The following is an 18,380-nucleotide window of genomic DNA, read 5'->3' on the forward strand; positions in this document are numbered from 1 at the left end:
TAGTAGTAGTAGTAGTAGTAGTAGTAGTAGTAGTAGTAGTAGTAGTATAAATGCAGAAGCAATTACTGGAAAGCCTAGACTTCAGGGTTGGAAGACCCCTAGGCATCTGCTCTCCATGACGAGGGTGTCTAGCAGGTGCATTAGGACTGGTGTTAGTAAGACAGAAACAAGGACTCCAAGATCAGAGCATGGGTTAGTAAGGAACAGCATATCACCACCATCTGGGACATCTCTGCAAAGGAATAGGTATGAGCCACTAGGAGAGAAATGGAGATAAGCAGGGAACATTAGTCGGTTAGAAGCAATGTAATTGAGGCATTTGCTCGGGTTAGAAATGGGTTAGTAACAGGAAGAAAAAAAAGTAATCACTGAAAGCTGGAGACGGGTAGGAATGGCCTCCATAGGGAGCCAGAGTGGGATTACCAACCCCTGGTAATCTCCACCCAGGACTCAGGGTTTATAAACAGAACACGCACCTTAGGGGGTGAACGTAGTGGGGCCCTGGGTGCTGCCTACTGGGCTTCCCCTGCAGGAGTCTCAGGTGCCTGGCAAGGGTAATTCTCATGCCTGAGGCTGAACTAAGGAAGCCTGCCAGGCAAAAGGTGGTGATGATCCTGTTGATGGTGGGATCCCCAACCCTGATCTGCTCAGCAGCTGCTAAAATGGAGTGGCAGGTTCCCTCTGGCTGAATGGTCTGTCAGACTGCCCAGAGATCCTGGGACTACACCCCAAAATGATCCAGGGTTTCCCATTTCCCCTTAAAGGCCATCTTTGCTCTGTGAAGTTAGGATAGGGTGGGGTGGGAGCCAAACAGAAAACAGTAGTTAGTACAAAGCATGCTTCAGGTCCGGTTAGTTGGTTAGTCTGCCGGCAAAAGACACACTGAGCAGCCCATCGCCAGGCACATGTCCTCGGTACCAGTGGGGCCTCAAGACTCCCTGGGGTTAGTATGTTAATGGTACATGCAGCATTAGTCCAAGGTTATTCCTTGGTCATCTCAAGAGTCCCCTCTCCTTTGAGCGCCCCAATCCCTCGCCCCATCCTTGTACCATTCAGTACACAAACTCCCAAAGCTTCCCTCCGAAAGTGCCCTCCTCCAACCTTGCAGCCCCATCTCCACCTCCATGCAGAGCCAGAACTAGGGTGGGGAGCCTGCAGTTTTGCCTGGGCAGGAAATCGAGGAGGTCCTAAGGCCACCATCCCAGGGATGCTTTGTCTCCCTCCCCTTGGAGGGAGCAGCCTTTTCCCAAGGGTAGAGGCACTAATCCCTTCAGCACCTTGGTAGCCCAGCATCTCAAGGGCTCCTGCTCCCAGTAGTGTATGGCCCAAGGAAGCCTCTCCTCGCCTCTCACATCACTGCCGCTGACACCACTCAACCCCGGTAGAGAAGCTTCTAGTTCTGGCTCTGCCTCCCCCCAGCCCATGCTTTCTCCCTTCTCCTCACTGTCTTGGCTTTGTGTCACAGGATCACAGACCTAGACCAGGAAGATGACCCCAGAGGCCATCTAGTCAACTCTCTGTTTTACCGAGAAGAAAACTAAGGCCCAGGAAGTTGAAGTGATTTGCCCAAGGTCACACATAGTGGAGGCAGGATTTGAACACAGGTCCTCTGACTCTGAATCCAGAGTTCTTTTCTCTGAGCTACACTGCCATTCCCAGAGTCTTCTATCAGCTTCTGTTCTCTGATTTACATGCATAAGTCTGACTTCTCCTGCTAGACTATAAGCTTCTTGAGGGCAGGACTGGGGTCTCCTTGACCTCCAATTACCTAGCATTGTACTTTTTTCCAATGTAGTACAGGAGTCAATAAACCTCTGGTGGGTTGAATTGGACTAAAGACTGAGAAAACTTCCAGACTAATATGAGAAGTGTGGTTGGTTGTTTTTTCATACATTTTCTCTGAGCTTGGGTTTCTAATGCCTGCTGATCAAAAATATTGATCATTGGGGATGTCTGGGGATGGGGGGGTAATCTTGCTCAGGTTTCACATCCCACTCACTTTCCCCATCGGACTTTTAGGCACTGTCCTCTGAGCAAGGCAGGACCTTGGTCCAAGATCTAGACTGGAAAACCTGGGGGTCTCTGAAGTTATCCTGTTCTGGAATACTGCTCCCTCCTCTCACATGGAGGGGGGAAATGATCTGCATTCACTTCACCTGCAAAACACCTCCTCCCCTCCACCAGTCTGCACTGAGGCTTCTCCTACAGGGACCATGTCTAGGGTTCAGGCAGCACAGAAACTTGGGGGTGGGGCTTTTAAAATGTTTACAAAGATTCCTCCAGATAATTCATCGGAAAGTATTTTCCCATGTCCCAAGCTATCAGGAGGAGATAGAGTATGAAGGGCAGGTTTCCAGTGCTGGGATATTGAATATTGAGACAATTAAAAACTGGGACCACCATCACCCTTTCAAGTCTCCAAAAGAGTAGCTGTAGCTTAGAGGTAATCTTGCCCATTGCCCTAATTTTGCAGAAGAAGAAACTGAAGCTCAGAAAGGAGCCATGACTTGCCCAAGTTCACAAAGTTTGCAGCCAAACTGGACCCAGATCTCCTAGACAAGGGCTCTTCAGTCTAGCCATGGTTCTTACTGACTTGACAACTCTGAGGTGTGATATGCTGAACAGATAGTTTTTAAGAGGAATCATTTGAACTCACAGAGGACAGACATCCTTAATGAGTTATTACACAATCCTAGATCTACAGTTGGAAGAGTTTCAGAGGTCATTGGGTCCAACTTCCTCATTTTATAGATGAGAAAACTGAGGTTCAACTTAAGTGACTTGCCCAAGGTCACTCAGAGAATGGAGGTGGGAAATGAACTCAGTTCTTCTAAGTCCACACCCAGGCTTCCTTCCACCATACCACAGAAGTGGAGACCCTCTGAGTTATGTCTCAACCCCTTCTGGAAGATCATAGAAGATAACCAAACTCTCTCCAAAACTTCTCCCTCCACAGCCCTGTCATAGTTAAGGGCTGAAGGGCCAATGACATCCAGCCCAAGGAAGTCATTGTTAATGGCCTTAAGCACCTGCAGCCCAATCTCCTGTCTAGTGACAAGGGTATATAGACTTAGAAGGTGGAAATACAGCTTCTGCTTGACCTCCAGTGACAGGACACTCCTGACTCTCAAGGCAGCCACTGTGTTTCCAACTTTGCACCAGACCATCCCCCATCTCCAGAGGTCTTGGCACTATAGAGCAGGAAGGAATCTCAAAGGTCATCCAATCCAGTCCCCTGCCTTCCAGAAGGTGAGACCTCACTACCCTTATTTTGCAGATAAATCAAATGAAGCCTAGAGGTCAAGTACCTGGTCCAAAGAGACCCAGCTGTACCCCCAGTTCAGGGTCTCTCTCCTGCTTGCCTTCCTCCCACCAATAGGCAGAACTTTGCAATGACAGGACAACAGCTGTCAGAAAGGAAAATTGTGGGGCAGAGGGGTTAAGGTGAGATCTGCCACCACCTAGACACCTCTTGCCAATACTTATCCTATCGGGCAAGACGCTTGGTCAACAGAGATGTCTACAGAGTTGGTGGGGGGCGATCTTACTCAAGTACCACATTTCATTCTCTTTCCCCATCTGACTGCTAGGTGCCTGTCCTCTAGCTGAGCAGAGATCTTCAGGATCTTAGCCCAAGATCTGGACTAGAAAACCTGGAGGCCTCTGAAGTCATGCTGCTCTGGAATACCGCTCCACCCATTCATAAGGGGAAAAAACTGGTCTGCATTCATTTCAACTGCAAAATATTCCTTCCTTCCCTCTACCAGTCCTACTTCAATGAGGGGGAGCAGACTCTCTCCTTATGATTCTGGGGGATCCCAGAATTCAAAAAAGGTGGTGCCTTTGAGGAACAATTGAACAGTAAAAGATAGTAAACAGAGAGGTGTCTAGCTAGGAATCCAAGCTCCCTGAACTTCCTCCGCCACTCACCCTTGAGGCTTTCCTCTTCTAATTTTGCATTCCTATCCCCTCCTGAAGGGGCCTTTCTAAGTGGAGTTAGGGAAGGTATTATTGAGAGAATGGTTTTGGCCATGGGCTGGGTGCCCAAGTAGTAATGAGGAGGGGAAAGCATTAGTTGGTATAGACTGGCAAAGAAGCTCCAGGCTTAGAGTTAAAAAGATCTCTAGAGACCATCTAGTCCAACCCCCTCCTTTTACAGATGAGGAAACCAAGATCAGAGAAGTGAAGGTACTTTTCCAAGGTTGTATAGCTCCTCCGAGAACCTGAGTTCTAACACAGGTCCTCTGATGCCAAATCCAGTGGTCTTTGCTATATATCATGCCTTCCCTAGGCTGGAGAATCCTTAGGGTTGATCCTAAATTAGAATCAGCATCCACTCCTCTGCCCCTCACATAGAAAAGGTCAGGACTGAAGATCAGGGAACATCTCCTGGGTGACTCTATGAATTCCCCAGGTAGGCAGCTGTGTCATAGCTGGAACTCTCCCTAGAGCCCCATACATGTGCCTTTACCTGGGATTCTGCCTCTGTAGGCAGCATTATTCTGGATCTCCTGTGCAAATTCAGAGGCCATCCTTCTCTGTGGGATGGGAGCCAAGTCAGGAACTCACTAATAGGCCCTTGGGTCACAGATCTAGCATGAAAAACTCTTCTGAGGTCCAACCCCTCTCATTTTACAAAGGGAGAAACTGAGGCCCAGAGAGTTGAAGCAGTTTGTCAGAATTCACATAGGTAGAAGTAGTAGGGCCAGGATTCAAACCCATGGCACCCAACTCTAAATGCAGGGCTCTTTCCAGCATTCTCTGAGCTCTGGCACTCACTCTGCTGGGTGGAAAAGGGACAGGGTGGTGGGGAGGTCCTGAGAAGAAGCATCTGTCAGCCCAGGCTGTGTTTCCTCGATCTGGGACTTGAAGATGGAACTCTGGTCAGTCACTGCTGGGGGGAAGAGTCAGATGTAGCAGTAATTGGAATCCGGAACAGGCAGACATCTGGTTGCACAGCCACTCTGTAATGGATGAGCATACATGAGATGAAGTCTGGGAGATTCTTCTGAACCCCCATTCTCTACTCCTTACTGCCACCCCCTCCTTTATTTACATACCTATCATACTGAAGGAGAAAGATTTCTGTACTTTTTTGCTTACATAAACTTTATCTCCCCAGTTAGACTCTAAGCATGGCAAGGCCCAGGTCTTATCTAAACTTTTTATCCCTCCCAGGCTCACCTACCTACACCCATCCCCAGAACAGTGTTTTGTAGGTACTTAATATATGTTTTGATACTGTTACTTGGGTCTGGACAGAAGGGAATGGTCACCACTTTTATCCTTATTCTATCCTTAGACAGAAGGAAAGGAAGGAAATATTTATTTATTAAGCACCGACTTACTATGTGCCAGGCTCTATGTTAAGCACTTTAACAAATGTTATCTCATTTCATCCTGTCAATAACTCTGTGAGGTAGATGCTATTATCATTCCCATTTTACAGTTGAGGAAACTGAGGTAAACAGAGGTTAAAGGATTTGCCCAGGGTCACATAGCTAGTAAATGTGTAAGATCACATTCCAATTCCTGTTTTCCTGACTCCAGGGCCCAGTGCCCTATTCACTATGGTGCCACCTAGCTGTGCAATAAAGAGAAGCTATGTAGCCTTATTGAACCTAAAATCAGGAAGATGTGTTTAAATCTCACCTTAGACACTAGCTGGCTGGGTAACCCTAAGCAAATCTCTCAACTTCTGTTAGTTTCCATTTCCCCGGCTACAAAAATGAGGAAAATAATATCACTTATGTCCTAGGGTTGTTAAGATCAAGTGTGAACTGACCAATGTAAAATACTTTGTAGACCTTCAAGTAGTACAGAAGTGGTCTTGTTCTTCTAGTTGTTATTAATGTTGCAGTTTTTATTTATACAGTACCTTGAGATCTATAAAATCATCTCCTGTAAAAAACCTGATAGTGATATCCCTACAAACTGTCCCGTTTCTCATACACTCCCTTCTTTTCTTCTAAGGAAATGCTTCTGTTTGTTCTTACTTTTTAATCTCAGGATAAAAAGGAAATTTTAATTTTAAAAATTGAATAAAATCCACAGCGAGTAAGAGCACCGGCTCCAGTGTCAGAACGACCTGGAGATCGAATCCCGGGCTCACACTTAGCACCCACCCAGAAACACCTGGCCATGTAACCTTGAGCAAGTTACTTAACCCCAATTGCTTAGGGGCAACCAGGTGGCTCAGCAAGTAAGAGCACCGGCTCCAGTGTTGGGATGACCTGGAGATCGAATCCCGGGCTCAGACCCTCGGCACCACACCCAGAAATAACTGGCCGAGTAACCTTGAGCAAGTTACTTAACCCTGATTGCTAAAAAAAAAAAAAAATTAATGAAATCAGTAGAAAAAAAGATGATGAATAGAGGTAATGTGGCATAGGGGATAGAGAATCAGCCTAAGAGTCAGGAAGGTCTGTGTTCAAATCCTAACTCTGACATGTAATGGCTATCTGTCCCTGGGGAACCTATGAGCCATAGACAAATCCCTAAGAGCAAAAGTTGAAGAGAAGTTCTGGATTCACATTGACAGAAGGAACTTTCTCTTCTGGAGTTCTTTTAAACAATGAAATCACAAGTCTAGTCCAAAAAAATGGATAAAGAAACTGAATCTCAGAGAGGTTTCACACAGTAAGTAAGTGTTAGAAGTGGACTTGGACCCAGTTGTTTCTGATTCTGAGAGTCTAACTCTAGGTCTAGAACTCATCTCACTACCCATTTCTATTTCTTTCAACACACATTTCTAGAATACCTTAATGGCCTTCCTCACAATAACCCTCTGGGATGGTAGTATAAAGATTATTGCCTTCATATGACAGATGAGGAAACAGGATCTTGGAGGCTAAACCATTTGCCCAAACACAGAGATGTTGTAAGTAGGAGAGTAAGAATAAAGTGGAAGAATCTAGTTCCCAACTGTAGGATGAGAGAAATTGTTTTACTATTATGTTAATAACAAATTATTAATTTAGAATCTAGGCTTTTCTCCTTTATTTCCTCATTTAAGGTCCAGCTCTATAAAAAGTCAGTCCCTGACGGACATAATTGGTCGATGAGATTGTCCTAGCCCTCAAGCCACATGCTCTTCAATCTTGGGACCCCATCCAACTAGTAGATCATACTTCTCTTTACTTTTTTTGAGGGGGGAGGACAGGGCCATTAGGGTTAAGTGACTTGCCCAAGGTCACATGGCTAGTAAGTGTTAAGTGTCTGTGGCCAGGGTCAGTGCTCTACTCATTGTGCCACCTAGCCGCCCCTGTACTTCTCTTTAGAATGTAAACAGAATCCCATCTAGGGGAGTTCTTACACTAAGAAAATGAACTCCTGTCCTTGTATCCCTCTATTATAGTTTAGAGAGATCCAGTTCATGAAGGAGAAAACCAACCAGAGTGATCTAAATGGAGATAGATTCTCCTGTCCAGATTTCTGGAGGTGCCTGAGTCTCATGATCAAGCCATGTTTTCAACAGGGGGAGCTAAAGACTTCTGGCCCACCCCTTATTAAATATCCACCAATCAGGGTTGATTTTCATTTGACAGAGGCATTCCCTTTCAAAAAATAATTAAGACTTTCAAACTCTCCATGTTTTTGTCTTTGGTTATCCAGAAAAACCACTGACCATTAATTTATTGATTGAGGGCTAGCCTAATTAATAAGTTGATTATAAATTATCCAGAAACTCTGTCTCTCAGGGCTTTTCATTCATCACATAGAATCAATGGATATTGAAAGACATGAGTTCTCCATTGCCACAGGTTCTCTGGCTTTTGGAGGGTATGGGACAGAGATCTAAGAAAGCTCTCCAAGAATCACAGAATCTCAGAACTGAAAGAGCAGCTCATCTAACCTATGCCTAAACAAGAATTCTTTCTACAAGGTCTTTAACAAGTAGCTTGCTCTACCTTCCTTTCTAACCTATGGGCTACTCTTCAGATTGATTCCTCTTGGTTCCTACCTGGAAGTGTCAAATCAACTGGTTGACAGTAAGAAAGAATCAGGGCAAGCATTTTTGAGGTTCCAGATCTTCAATGGACTTGTGAATTGTCCAGGTTGGGTCCTTAGTGGCTGGAAGAGAAGACAACCGAGCAAAGCAGCAGAAGAAAACAATATCCCTCCCCAACCCCAGGGTCTTTTAGCTAGTGAGAAATCCCAGGAACCATAAGTATCCTTGAGTTTGATCAACTGCTATCTCACATCCATCCCCCACACCACCACACTGACACACAGACACCAAGGCCCAAAGCTTGCATGAAGAAATAGAAATTGATATTGCTGTCAGCACCATGGCCAGGGAATGCCAAGGAGCAGGGACCTATTTCAGCACTATGGTAGGGGACAGCAACAAACAGCAGAGTCACCATGGACAAGGGCAGGCTTTGTGTAATGGGGGAGATCCAAGGAAGAAAAAGCCAGCCAGCTTAATAACCAAAACAATAACAACAATAATAAAAACAATACCAATATCAGCAACATAAACAACCAACATACCGCCATGTAAAGATTATAATACACTACCAGGCATTCTCTTTTGGAGCTTTGGGAGGATTTGGTTCCTTGTAGAGAGCATCTCAGACTCAACTGAGCCCCTAGATTTGGTAAAGGTGCATTGATGAAATGAACAGAAGCTTCCCTGTTAAGAGTCTATCTATCTATGTCCCTCCCAGTACCTTTGCTCTTGAGATACATAACATGCTTCAGTGGCTTGAGTATTGGACTTGGGGTAGACTTTGGTTCAAATACCACCTCCAATACTTCCTAACTAAATGACCAGCCTCAGTGTATCAACTTCCCAGGGTTGCTATGATACTCCAATGAGATAAAGTGTAAGAAACACTTTAAAAAATCTCAAAGAACCGCACAAATTTTAGTTATCTTTATCTTTAACATGGTTTCGCAGATGTCTGTGGAGTTTCTTTTCCCTTTAGGGAATAAATCTGGCTTTGCTTGATCCCTCCATAATAGCTGATGATAAGCCTTCTCACTGTGGGTCCACAAAGATAAGACCTTCCTGAGACCCTATCTCTGTTGCATTGACAACCATTGACAACCAATCTAAACCATTAGAGATAGTTTGAAAATACCCTGCCTTGGGTCATCCAAAGATAATCATGAACTCATGAAGATAATCAATCTCTGAAGGTGGAAGGAGACCTCACTAAGGTCACCTTTAAAGTGTATGGAGTGGGATCAGGTGGCAATACTGAGGATATTTCTTGGCAGTGCTGGACTCAAGAGTGAGGAGCTGAGGGTCCTGATCTTTGAAAATTCTGACAAAGCTCCAAATCTTATCACCCAATGTACTTATCCCAGTAAAATCAGATAACAATAAACATCAAGGTCAGCTTTGCAGGGGTAAAAAACAAAGTCCCCAAATAGAAGCTAGAGGCTTTTTTAAAAGAACAAATAGTGCCTCACCTTTTGGTGAGTGGCATGAAAGTAGCTGGCATGTGGACACAGGCAGCTCCTATCATGATTCTTCATGAATTCCCTTCAAAACTGGCTGGTCTACTCAGGAGTGAACCAATATATATATTTGCTTTTTGGAGGGCAATTGGGGTTAAGTGACTTGCCCAAGGTCACACAGCTAATTTTTGTGTTAAGTGTCTGAGGCCAGATTTGAATTCAGGTCCTAATGACTCAAGGGCCAGTGCTCTATTCATTGCACCACCTAGCTGCCCCCTGGACCAATATTTTCCTCACTCCTTTCCCCACAAAAATGCTTAGGCTAAGTGGGTCAGAGTGGTGACTCCTGAAGATGATCCCTTCTATTCTTCAGCACCCTATGAGGTATGTAGCTGGTCAATAAGATTTTATTGACTATTATGTGCCAAGCACTGGAGTTAGCCCTCAACCTCTACTGAGAGAAAGGACATATCCACAGAGGATAACGGCGCTAGGCCTGGAGGTAGGGGCAAGACAGAGGCGAAATTCACCTTTTGGGTACTTTTTCAAAATGTGGAGGGAGCAATAATGATCTGAGCCCCCAGACATATAACTGAGTGGTCCTTCCTATTCCTGCTCTGAATCACTAGAAACAAACTCTCTTGTCTGTGAAGTCTAGGGGCCAGTCAGGCAGTGAGAATGGAAGAGAGGATTGCTACCCAGGGAACACAAAGCAAAAGAAATGGAACTTCTCTGTGAAATTGGGAATGAAAAATTCAGAAGGACAGAGGTCTGGTTCCAGTCCTGTCACTAATTTCTATGCATTCTGCAACAAGCCATTTTTCTTGCCTGGGGCCATTTTCTCAACTGTAAAACTAGGGGATTGGCCTGATTAGAAAAAAAAACGCAGTGACCAATCAACAGATTCTGCTCACAGGCAAATATCTTTTACATTTTATTTGATGTTGTTTGCATTTCGCTGAATAATGGATAGTATTAAATATGTCTTATATTCACAAGGAACATGCTGGTAAGCATACTACCCTGTCAGCTTCACAGTACTTTGGAGAATATTTACCCCTATGGTTCACCTTAACCTTACTGTGAGTCAGTGTTATGTAAAACAATTCCTATTAAATACCATTAAAAACTTGGTTTAAAGTTGTCTCTCTAAAATCAGACATTTCTTTGGGAAATTTATAGGTATTTTTAATCTATTTATAAGGAATTACTGACATTTACATGGAATTGTATGATAACCTGATCCTGCTTCCAGTCCTTTCCAATAAATCAGTCAAAAATAACATTTTCATTGTTTAAAAAAAATAAGCTCAAACTGAATGTCCAAAGAAGTCCCTCCCAGCTCAAATATTCTATGGCGTATGTTCTAGCATTCTACACTTTAGGGTTCTTTCTACATCTGACCTGTCTGATCTGCATTCTTTGTTCTAAGTGCCTTCCTAACTGGCATTCTTTGTTCTAAGGGCCCTCCTAGCCCTGACATCCCTTGTACTAAGCTTCCTCCCAGATCTGATATTCTGTTATCTTAGGTCCCTCCCAGCTCTGACAACATAATTCTGTGCATCCTTCTCACATTGCAACAGAATCAAAGAGCTCTAAGTCTGTGTGAAAAGTAGGAGATCAGAGGGGTCAGGCTATATTTATAAACAAACTTCTGTTCCCTCCAGATGCCCTATGGTTCCTGACCACACAGCTGTGAAGAAGAGAGAGTGGGGATTCTGTCCTGGATCTAGTCTTGGAAACAAGTATACTTGGCTATGATCATCAGAGTTCTAGAACCAGAAAGGATTTTAAAGGTCATTTAGTCAACTGCCTCATGTTACAGATAAGGAAACTGAGGTCCAGATATATCCTGTTTCATTATCTGCCATAGACATTGTGCTACATTGTATGCAAAGTCAAAATAAGAAGACTTTTACTTAAGGGGTCACACAAAATGTATGTTGGGGAGCAGTATCTGGTGGATATAAGGAAACTGATATCAAATCATCGGGGTCTGACCAAAGTCACAGAGGGAGAGTTTAAGAACTCCAGTCAATAGGTCAACTGGGTTCCCATGCTCTTTATGGTACTAAAACCAAAAAGGATCTCAATACCTTTGACCCAGCATGAGAAATTGAGCTTGGAACTAAAGAGAGCCCAGAATGAGAGTTAAACCAGGCATGCTGCAGAGTTGTCTTCTCTGGGACCCCCTAAAACAAAGGAGATGGGCTCTCATCTCTGCATTGCCACCTAGAGGCAAAGGAATGGAGAAGAGACCTCTCAAGTTTCCTTCCTGACCCAGGATCCCATGATTCTGCCTTCTCTGTGTTCTATCCAATTCCCCTCAACACGAACACTTCCTAAGCACCCATCCCATGCTAACCTTTCTCAGAGACAAAAAAGACTAAAGAGAGGAGGCTGATAAGTTTGGCATACTTATCTGCAAGGCTCCTGCCTGGCATGGTAGGGGATGCCCAGCTGATGGAGTCTTGGAAATGCCCTTCCTTTATCACAGGAAATGGAAACACTCTGGAAACCGATTGCACAACACTGGTTCATACTGGAGAACATGAAGCTCTTCTGGTGTCCCACACAGCTCCTTTGTCCTGGAAGTATGTGAGCAAAGTTCCATGGAGGACATGTAATTCTAGGCAGTGCTTTCAGGTGGAAGGAAGACTGAAGCAGCAAATCTGGAAGTTGTGTACCAGGAGGAGGCACTATGCCCAGGCACAAATGGCCTGGATCAGACTCCAGGAAGGGGCAAAGCTCTTTGCTCAATCACATACAAGGTGAGGCCTCCAGCCCTGGCCAGGGGTAATCCCATTGCTTACATGGTGATTATACTGTCTCCACTCACCCCAACCTCCAACTGATTTCTGACAACTAATTCCCTTAACCTTCCAACTTTCAATCTATGACCCTGTGATCTTCCTGGCCAATACTTCCCCATGCAGAAAGCATTCCATAATCTATTGCCACTTGAACCTCACTAAACATGTCGCTTGGGGAAATCCTCCCCCTTCACTCCCAGGCTCCTCCTGCCATGTGATTTTGGGGGCTCTCCAAGACTCGCTTAAACCAGTAGAACAGGTGAAAACTGTTACCTTGCAAGGGCTTTCTTCAGTCTCCTGGCCATGGATCTCCTCACCAGGTACCGGATCTCTGACCCCATGTGAAAACATCCCCTAGAACTCCACCTCTGATGAACATTGCTGGGGAAAGTCATACCACTGTGATGAAATTACAGTATATTATCGAATCTCTCTGAAAGGCAGTATAGCATGGTAATAAAGGTAATAATAGATAAAATTGACATAGTACTTGCTATGTGCTGGGCCCTGTACTAAGCATTTTATCATTATTATTTCATTTGTCCCTTACAACAACCCTGGAAGGTAGGTGCTGCTATGATCCCCATTTGACAGATTAGGAAATTGAGGCAAACCAAAATGAAGTGATTTGTCAAGGGTCACACAGCCAGTAAGTGTCTTAAGTTGGAGCTGAAATGAGGTCTTACTGACTGCAGGGTTGGCGCTCAGTCTGCTAATGGACAAGGAGTCGATCTGAAAGTCAGGAAGGCCTGGGTTCATGCCCTACCTCTGATATATACTGTGTGACCAAATCATTTAATCCCTCAGTGCTCTGACTAAATCTCAGACTGTTAATGAACATAAAAGGTCCTAATCTTAATGGATAATATGAGTTTCCTCATCTGGGGATTCTCCCAGGGGTGGGGAACCTGTGGCCTAGAGGGCCACAGTTGGCCTCAAGGCCACAGATTCCCCACCCCTGCAGGTCTATACCAATGATTTCACAAACCCAGTCCATGTCCCTATCCTATCTAATCTCAACTGGGCCCTCAACACTCCATGGAAATCATTTAGACTGTCCTAACTGAATCTCTATCCCACTCCCTACAGTATCTGTGTCAAGCCTCTGTTCTCCCCTCTAGTCACCTTTACCACTTCCTTCTCCCCATCCCATCAGAAGACATTAACTCATATTTAACCAAAAAAACTGAGGCCATCAGATGTGAGCTCCTTCTCTCAAATTAAACCCCTCACCCCTATAAGCATCTTTACCCATTATCTTTTCACCCCACTGGATGTCCCCTTAATCCCATCCCAGCCCATCTCCAGGAGATAGATTCTGCTTTGCCCTCTAATTTTCAGCCTCTCTTAACCTACTGGCTCTTCCCCCTGTTGCCTATAAACATATGCATATCACCCCTATTTCTAAGAAAAATCTTCACTTTGCACTACTCTCCCCTCAAGAGATTTCTTCTATCCCTTTTCTCTTTCATTCTCAGGCAAACCCCTATAAGAAGCTATCCGCATGAAACATCCATGTATCTTGACCCAGACATCTCGCTATTTGGCACATACCCCAAGGACAAAAAGAAAGAAGCCCTATGCATTGACAAAACACTACTCTTTCTCATGTCAAAAAGAACTGTATACAAACTGTACCCATGAATATCATGGAATATCATTGTATCATAAAAAACAACAGATGAGGAATCCCAAGAATCAAGAGATGACTTCTGTGAACAGATTCACAACGAAATCAGCAGAACCAAGAAAACAAGAGACACGGGCGTCATCACATTAGGGAGTCCAGGTGGCGCAGAGGAGTGGAACCTTCAGTGAACCTGGACTTAAGAGAATCTGATTTCGAGTCAGACACTGACTCTAGATGATGACTCCGAAACAAATCACGGAACCTCTGCTTGCCTCAGTTCCTTGGCTGCAAAGTGAGAATGGCTAACTTTCCAAGCAGCGACTTCATGGGGCTGTTGCGAGCATCGGATGAGAGAATATTTGTGGAGTCTTCAGCACAGTACTTGGCACATAGTAGATGACCTATAAATACTTATCCCTTAGTCCCTATTCCCCTATTTACAATGGGGGAAGGGAGGCAATGAAACTGAATACTGCAAAATTCTACTGACCAAATTTTTCCCCAGAGAAAAAAAACATCTCTCTTCTTTCATTGGCGAAGTTGAGGGGAAGGGGGTCTATGTGTGTAGTATGCCACTTGTACTGGAAAATGCTTGTGCTAGGATCATTGGTTCTGCTGAGCTATTTGTCTTTTTAATTTCGTTTAAGGCTTTGTGACAAAAGAAGGCTCACTGGGTTAGGGAATGCAGAAGGATATATTTATAGATGAATGGGATACAAAAAAAAATTAGGAAAAAAGCTATCTACACTCATTGCTTCCACTCACTTACCACTCAAACCACTATAGACTAGCTTACAACCTGCCCAAACCAGCAAAGCTGCTCTTTCCATCGTTCCCTTTGGCTTTTTTTTTGGTAGGAGGGAAGCAAGGCAATTGGGGTTAAGTTACTTGCCCAAGGTCACACAGCTAGTATGCATCAAGTAGCCAAGGCCAAATTTGAACTCAGGTCCTCCTGACTCCAGGGCTGCCCCCCCCCATGACTTCTTAATTGCCGAATCCAATGGCCTTTTCTTTTGCTTCTGGACCTGTCCACAATGTCTGATGGTGTCAACCATCTTCTTCCCCTGGGTATCCTCTCCTCCCTGATTCTTCTTCTTGATAATGCTTTCCTGATGCTCAGTATCCTTTGGAATATCATGACCTTCTTGCCACTAGGAGGCATTCCAGAGTTCTATCTGGAGCCCTCTACTCTTATTTCTACATACTCTTTTCTCCTGGTGATTTCATCGGTTACCATGGGCTAAAATATCAAATCCACGCAGCTAAGTCTAATGCCTACAATCCAGTTCTGGTCTTTCTCTGGAATTCTAGCCCTGCATCCCCAAATCGCTGCATAGTTATAACAACAACAACTAACATTTACATGGTGCTCACTGTGTACTAGGTATTACACTAAGCACTTAGCATTTATTATCTCATTTGAGCCTTACAAACACCTGGAAGGTAGATGCTATTTAAACTGAGGCAAACAGACGGTAAGTGACTTGCCCAAGTTCACACAGCTAGTGAGTGTCTGAGGGCAGATATGAACTCGGGTCTTCCTGACTCCAGACCCCAGTGCTCTATCCATTGCACCACCTAGCTGCCCCTAGTATACACCTATATGTGTGCCAGCTGACTCCCAACAGAATGGAGGGTCCTTGAGGACAGGAATGTTCAGCTTTTGTCCTCTCCTACATCTATCACCTCCTACTGATCCTCCAATGTCCAGCACCTAGCACCTAGCACATAAAGGTTCTTGCTGATTAATTATTATTAGCTGAAATCTAGACCTGGATGTCTCATAGCCTAAAATCTGACATGCCCAAAATCTTTTACTAAAATCCATCGCTCTTCCCAATTTCCCTACTTCTTCTGAAAGTACCACCATCCTTCTAGTCAACCAGGTTCACAGCCTCCCAAGTCATCTTCAATGGCATGTCTGTCTCACCCTTGGGTTTTTATAGATGTTGTCTTTTCAAGAGTTGGGGCCTTCTCTTTCAGATATGACGAATTGTCTCCTGCTTTCACTACCAGACAAGAATTCTCACATGTGTTCTTATTTTATCAGAGCAGCTGAACTGGATGATTTTATCCCCAAACCCTGTCCTGCTCCAAGTCAGTTCCCAGGATTGTGGATGACATGGTTAGTGTACTTAAAGGGGCCACTCTCCCACCTCCTGACAGCCCTAAGCTTTCTTAATTCCCATCCTCTCTGTCTCTAATTGTATAAATATGCCATTTTATTCACTGACACTGTAGGGATGTGAGTGAAAGCTCCAGCCATAACTGTTCACAATAAACTTTGAACATTCTGCCTGCTAATCAAAATGTGAACCTTTGAGTATGAGTGAAATCCCAGGATAGCCTGAAATTAAGTGGACTGCTGCTAACAAGCCCAGATGTCTCCCATTGCTATTACACTATGTTTTAGTTACCTTTCATCCACACACTTAGCACTCACAAGGGGTCCCCTAGTGTCTGACAGAATCCTGAGCTTGATTTCTACAAGGCTCAGTTCAGTGGCCCCCTCCTACATGGGGCCTTTACTGAGCTCGCCTTTATTAGTGCTCTCTGCCTCTTTGTATTACTTTAAAAAGACATAATATAAGAGGCCCCAAGACCTGAGCTGAAGTACCACCTCTTCCATACACCACCTCTGTGACTCTGGGCAAGTAACTGAAATTCTGGTAGCTTGCTAAGATAGTAACATGGATTCAATGTTAACGTGCCTGGATGGAAAGAGTTCCTTCCATGGATAAAATCCCATGTCCAAATGCTGGGGATGTTATAAAAAGGATACTTGTTTAGCTGTGATTTAGTCTAGAAAGATCCATCCCAGTTCTGATGTTCTATGTTCTAAGGCCCCTCTCAGCTCTGATATTCCCTGTTCTGAGGGCCCTCCTAGCTTTGATATTCTCTTATAAAGCCTTTCCCAACTCTTCTATTCCCTGTTCTAAGATTGCTCTCAGTTCCAACATTTCCTGTTTTAAAGCCCCTCCCAGCTCTGACAGTCTAAGTTATCCTTCCTAGCTCTGATATTTTATTATAAAGCTTTCCCCAGTTCTGACATCCCCTGTTCTAAGGTCCCTCCCAGTTCTTACATTCCCTGTTATAAGGCCCCTCCCAGCTCTGACATTCCCTTTCATAAGGTCCCAGCCAACTCTGACATTCCCTATTCTACGGCCCCTCCCAAATATGACATTCTCATATTTAAGGAGTGTTTCTTGAATTGAATTGAATCCAAGCAAACTGACCATATTTTGTGAGTCATAAAGTCTTCTAGAAATATCACCAGTTTCAGAATTGGAAGACATTAATTCTTTCTTTCATTTGGGCAAATCACTTCCTCTCTCAGAGACTTACTTTCTCCTTCTGTTAAGTGAGAAGTTTAGATGAGAGGATTGCTTAATTCACCTTCCTGCTCTAACACCCAATCGTTCTACCACATTCAGGGGTAATATGACTAGTCAAAGGGACATGGCATAATTCTCTACATCTTTTCTCAGATATTATGACTGCATAAATGAGTCAATATCAATAAAGTCCTTTGCAAGCCATAATGCAATATATAAATGCTAGCTATTGTTATTATCAATTAAGTTTTTGTTCTTACTCAGTCATTCTCAATTATGTTGGACTCTTCATGACCCCATTTGGAGTTTTCTTGGCAAAGATACTGGAATGGTTTGCCATTTCCTTCCCCAGTCCATTTTACAGATGAGGAAACTGAGGCAAACAGGGTTAAGTGGCTTGCCCTGGGTCACAGACGTAGTAGATGTCTAAGTCCAGATTTAAACTCAGAAAGATGAGTCTTCCTGACTCCAGGCCTGGCACTCTACCCACTTTACCACCTAGCTGCCCTGTAAATTAAACACATTGTGTAAATAACAATCTATTATTTTGTAAATAATAATTAATTCATAATTAATAACAATAATTAAGTACATAGTGTAAATAAACACCAATTTATTAAGCACCTACAACATCCCAGGCACTGTGCTGACTGTTAAGAATACAGACAATGCCAAAGCAATCTCTGTCCTCCAGGCACTTCTGTTCTATTGGATGGATAAAATGTATTCATGGAAACATAGATCCAAGGTAATTTGGGGAAGGAAAGAACACTAGCAATTTAGCAGGGCAGTTCAGGGCAAGAGCACTGAGAAAAGGCCATTGGGAAATTTCCTAATTGGAAAATTATTACCAACCTTGGAGACAGCTATTCCCAGTTGAGTGATGTAGGTCAGAAGCCAGAGTTCACAGGAAGTAGAGAGGACATGTAGACAAGAGGTATACTGGAAGCCTTCTAGGAGTCTGGCCCTGGATGGGAAGAGAGAGAGAGAAGATGACACCTTGAGGAGATGAGAGCATCAAGTGATGATCCCAAGTTGTGGCCATGCCATTTGTAGGCATCAGGGAAAGCACCAGGGAACATGAGAAAAGGGAGGGAGCATGAGTGAGGGGGTGACTCCCAGAGAGATGGAAAGAAGTGGGATCCAGGACAAATAGAGAAGAATGACTCTCACAATCCTCAGAGGTGATTC

The 18,380-nt window shown here is 44.1% G+C and overlaps 1 long non-coding RNA gene across 1 annotated transcript; it reads right to left on the bottom strand.

Moving 5' to 3' along the window:
- Positions 1–1,520: 1,520 nt before the first annotated feature.
- LOC138156454 (uncharacterized) lies at positions 1,521–18,160 on the bottom strand. Its single transcript, XR_011167153.1, has 5 exons — positions 18,045–18,160; positions 12,498–12,605; positions 11,830–11,999; positions 7,964–8,594; positions 1,521–4,964 (listed from the first exon to the last, which is right to left on the bottom strand). It is a non-coding gene; the product is annotated as an uncharacterized lncRNA (long non-coding RNA).
- Between the last annotated feature and the right edge of the window lie 220 nt (positions 18,161–18,380).

Source organism: Petaurus breviceps, unplaced genomic scaffold (genome assembly GCF_028583685.1).
Source record: "Petaurus breviceps papuanus isolate PSGF00001 unplaced genomic scaffold, PetGlider_PUasm1.0 99, whole genome shotgun sequence".
Taxonomy (NCBI): domain Eukaryota; kingdom Metazoa; phylum Chordata; class Mammalia; order Diprotodontia; family Petauridae; genus Petaurus; species Petaurus breviceps.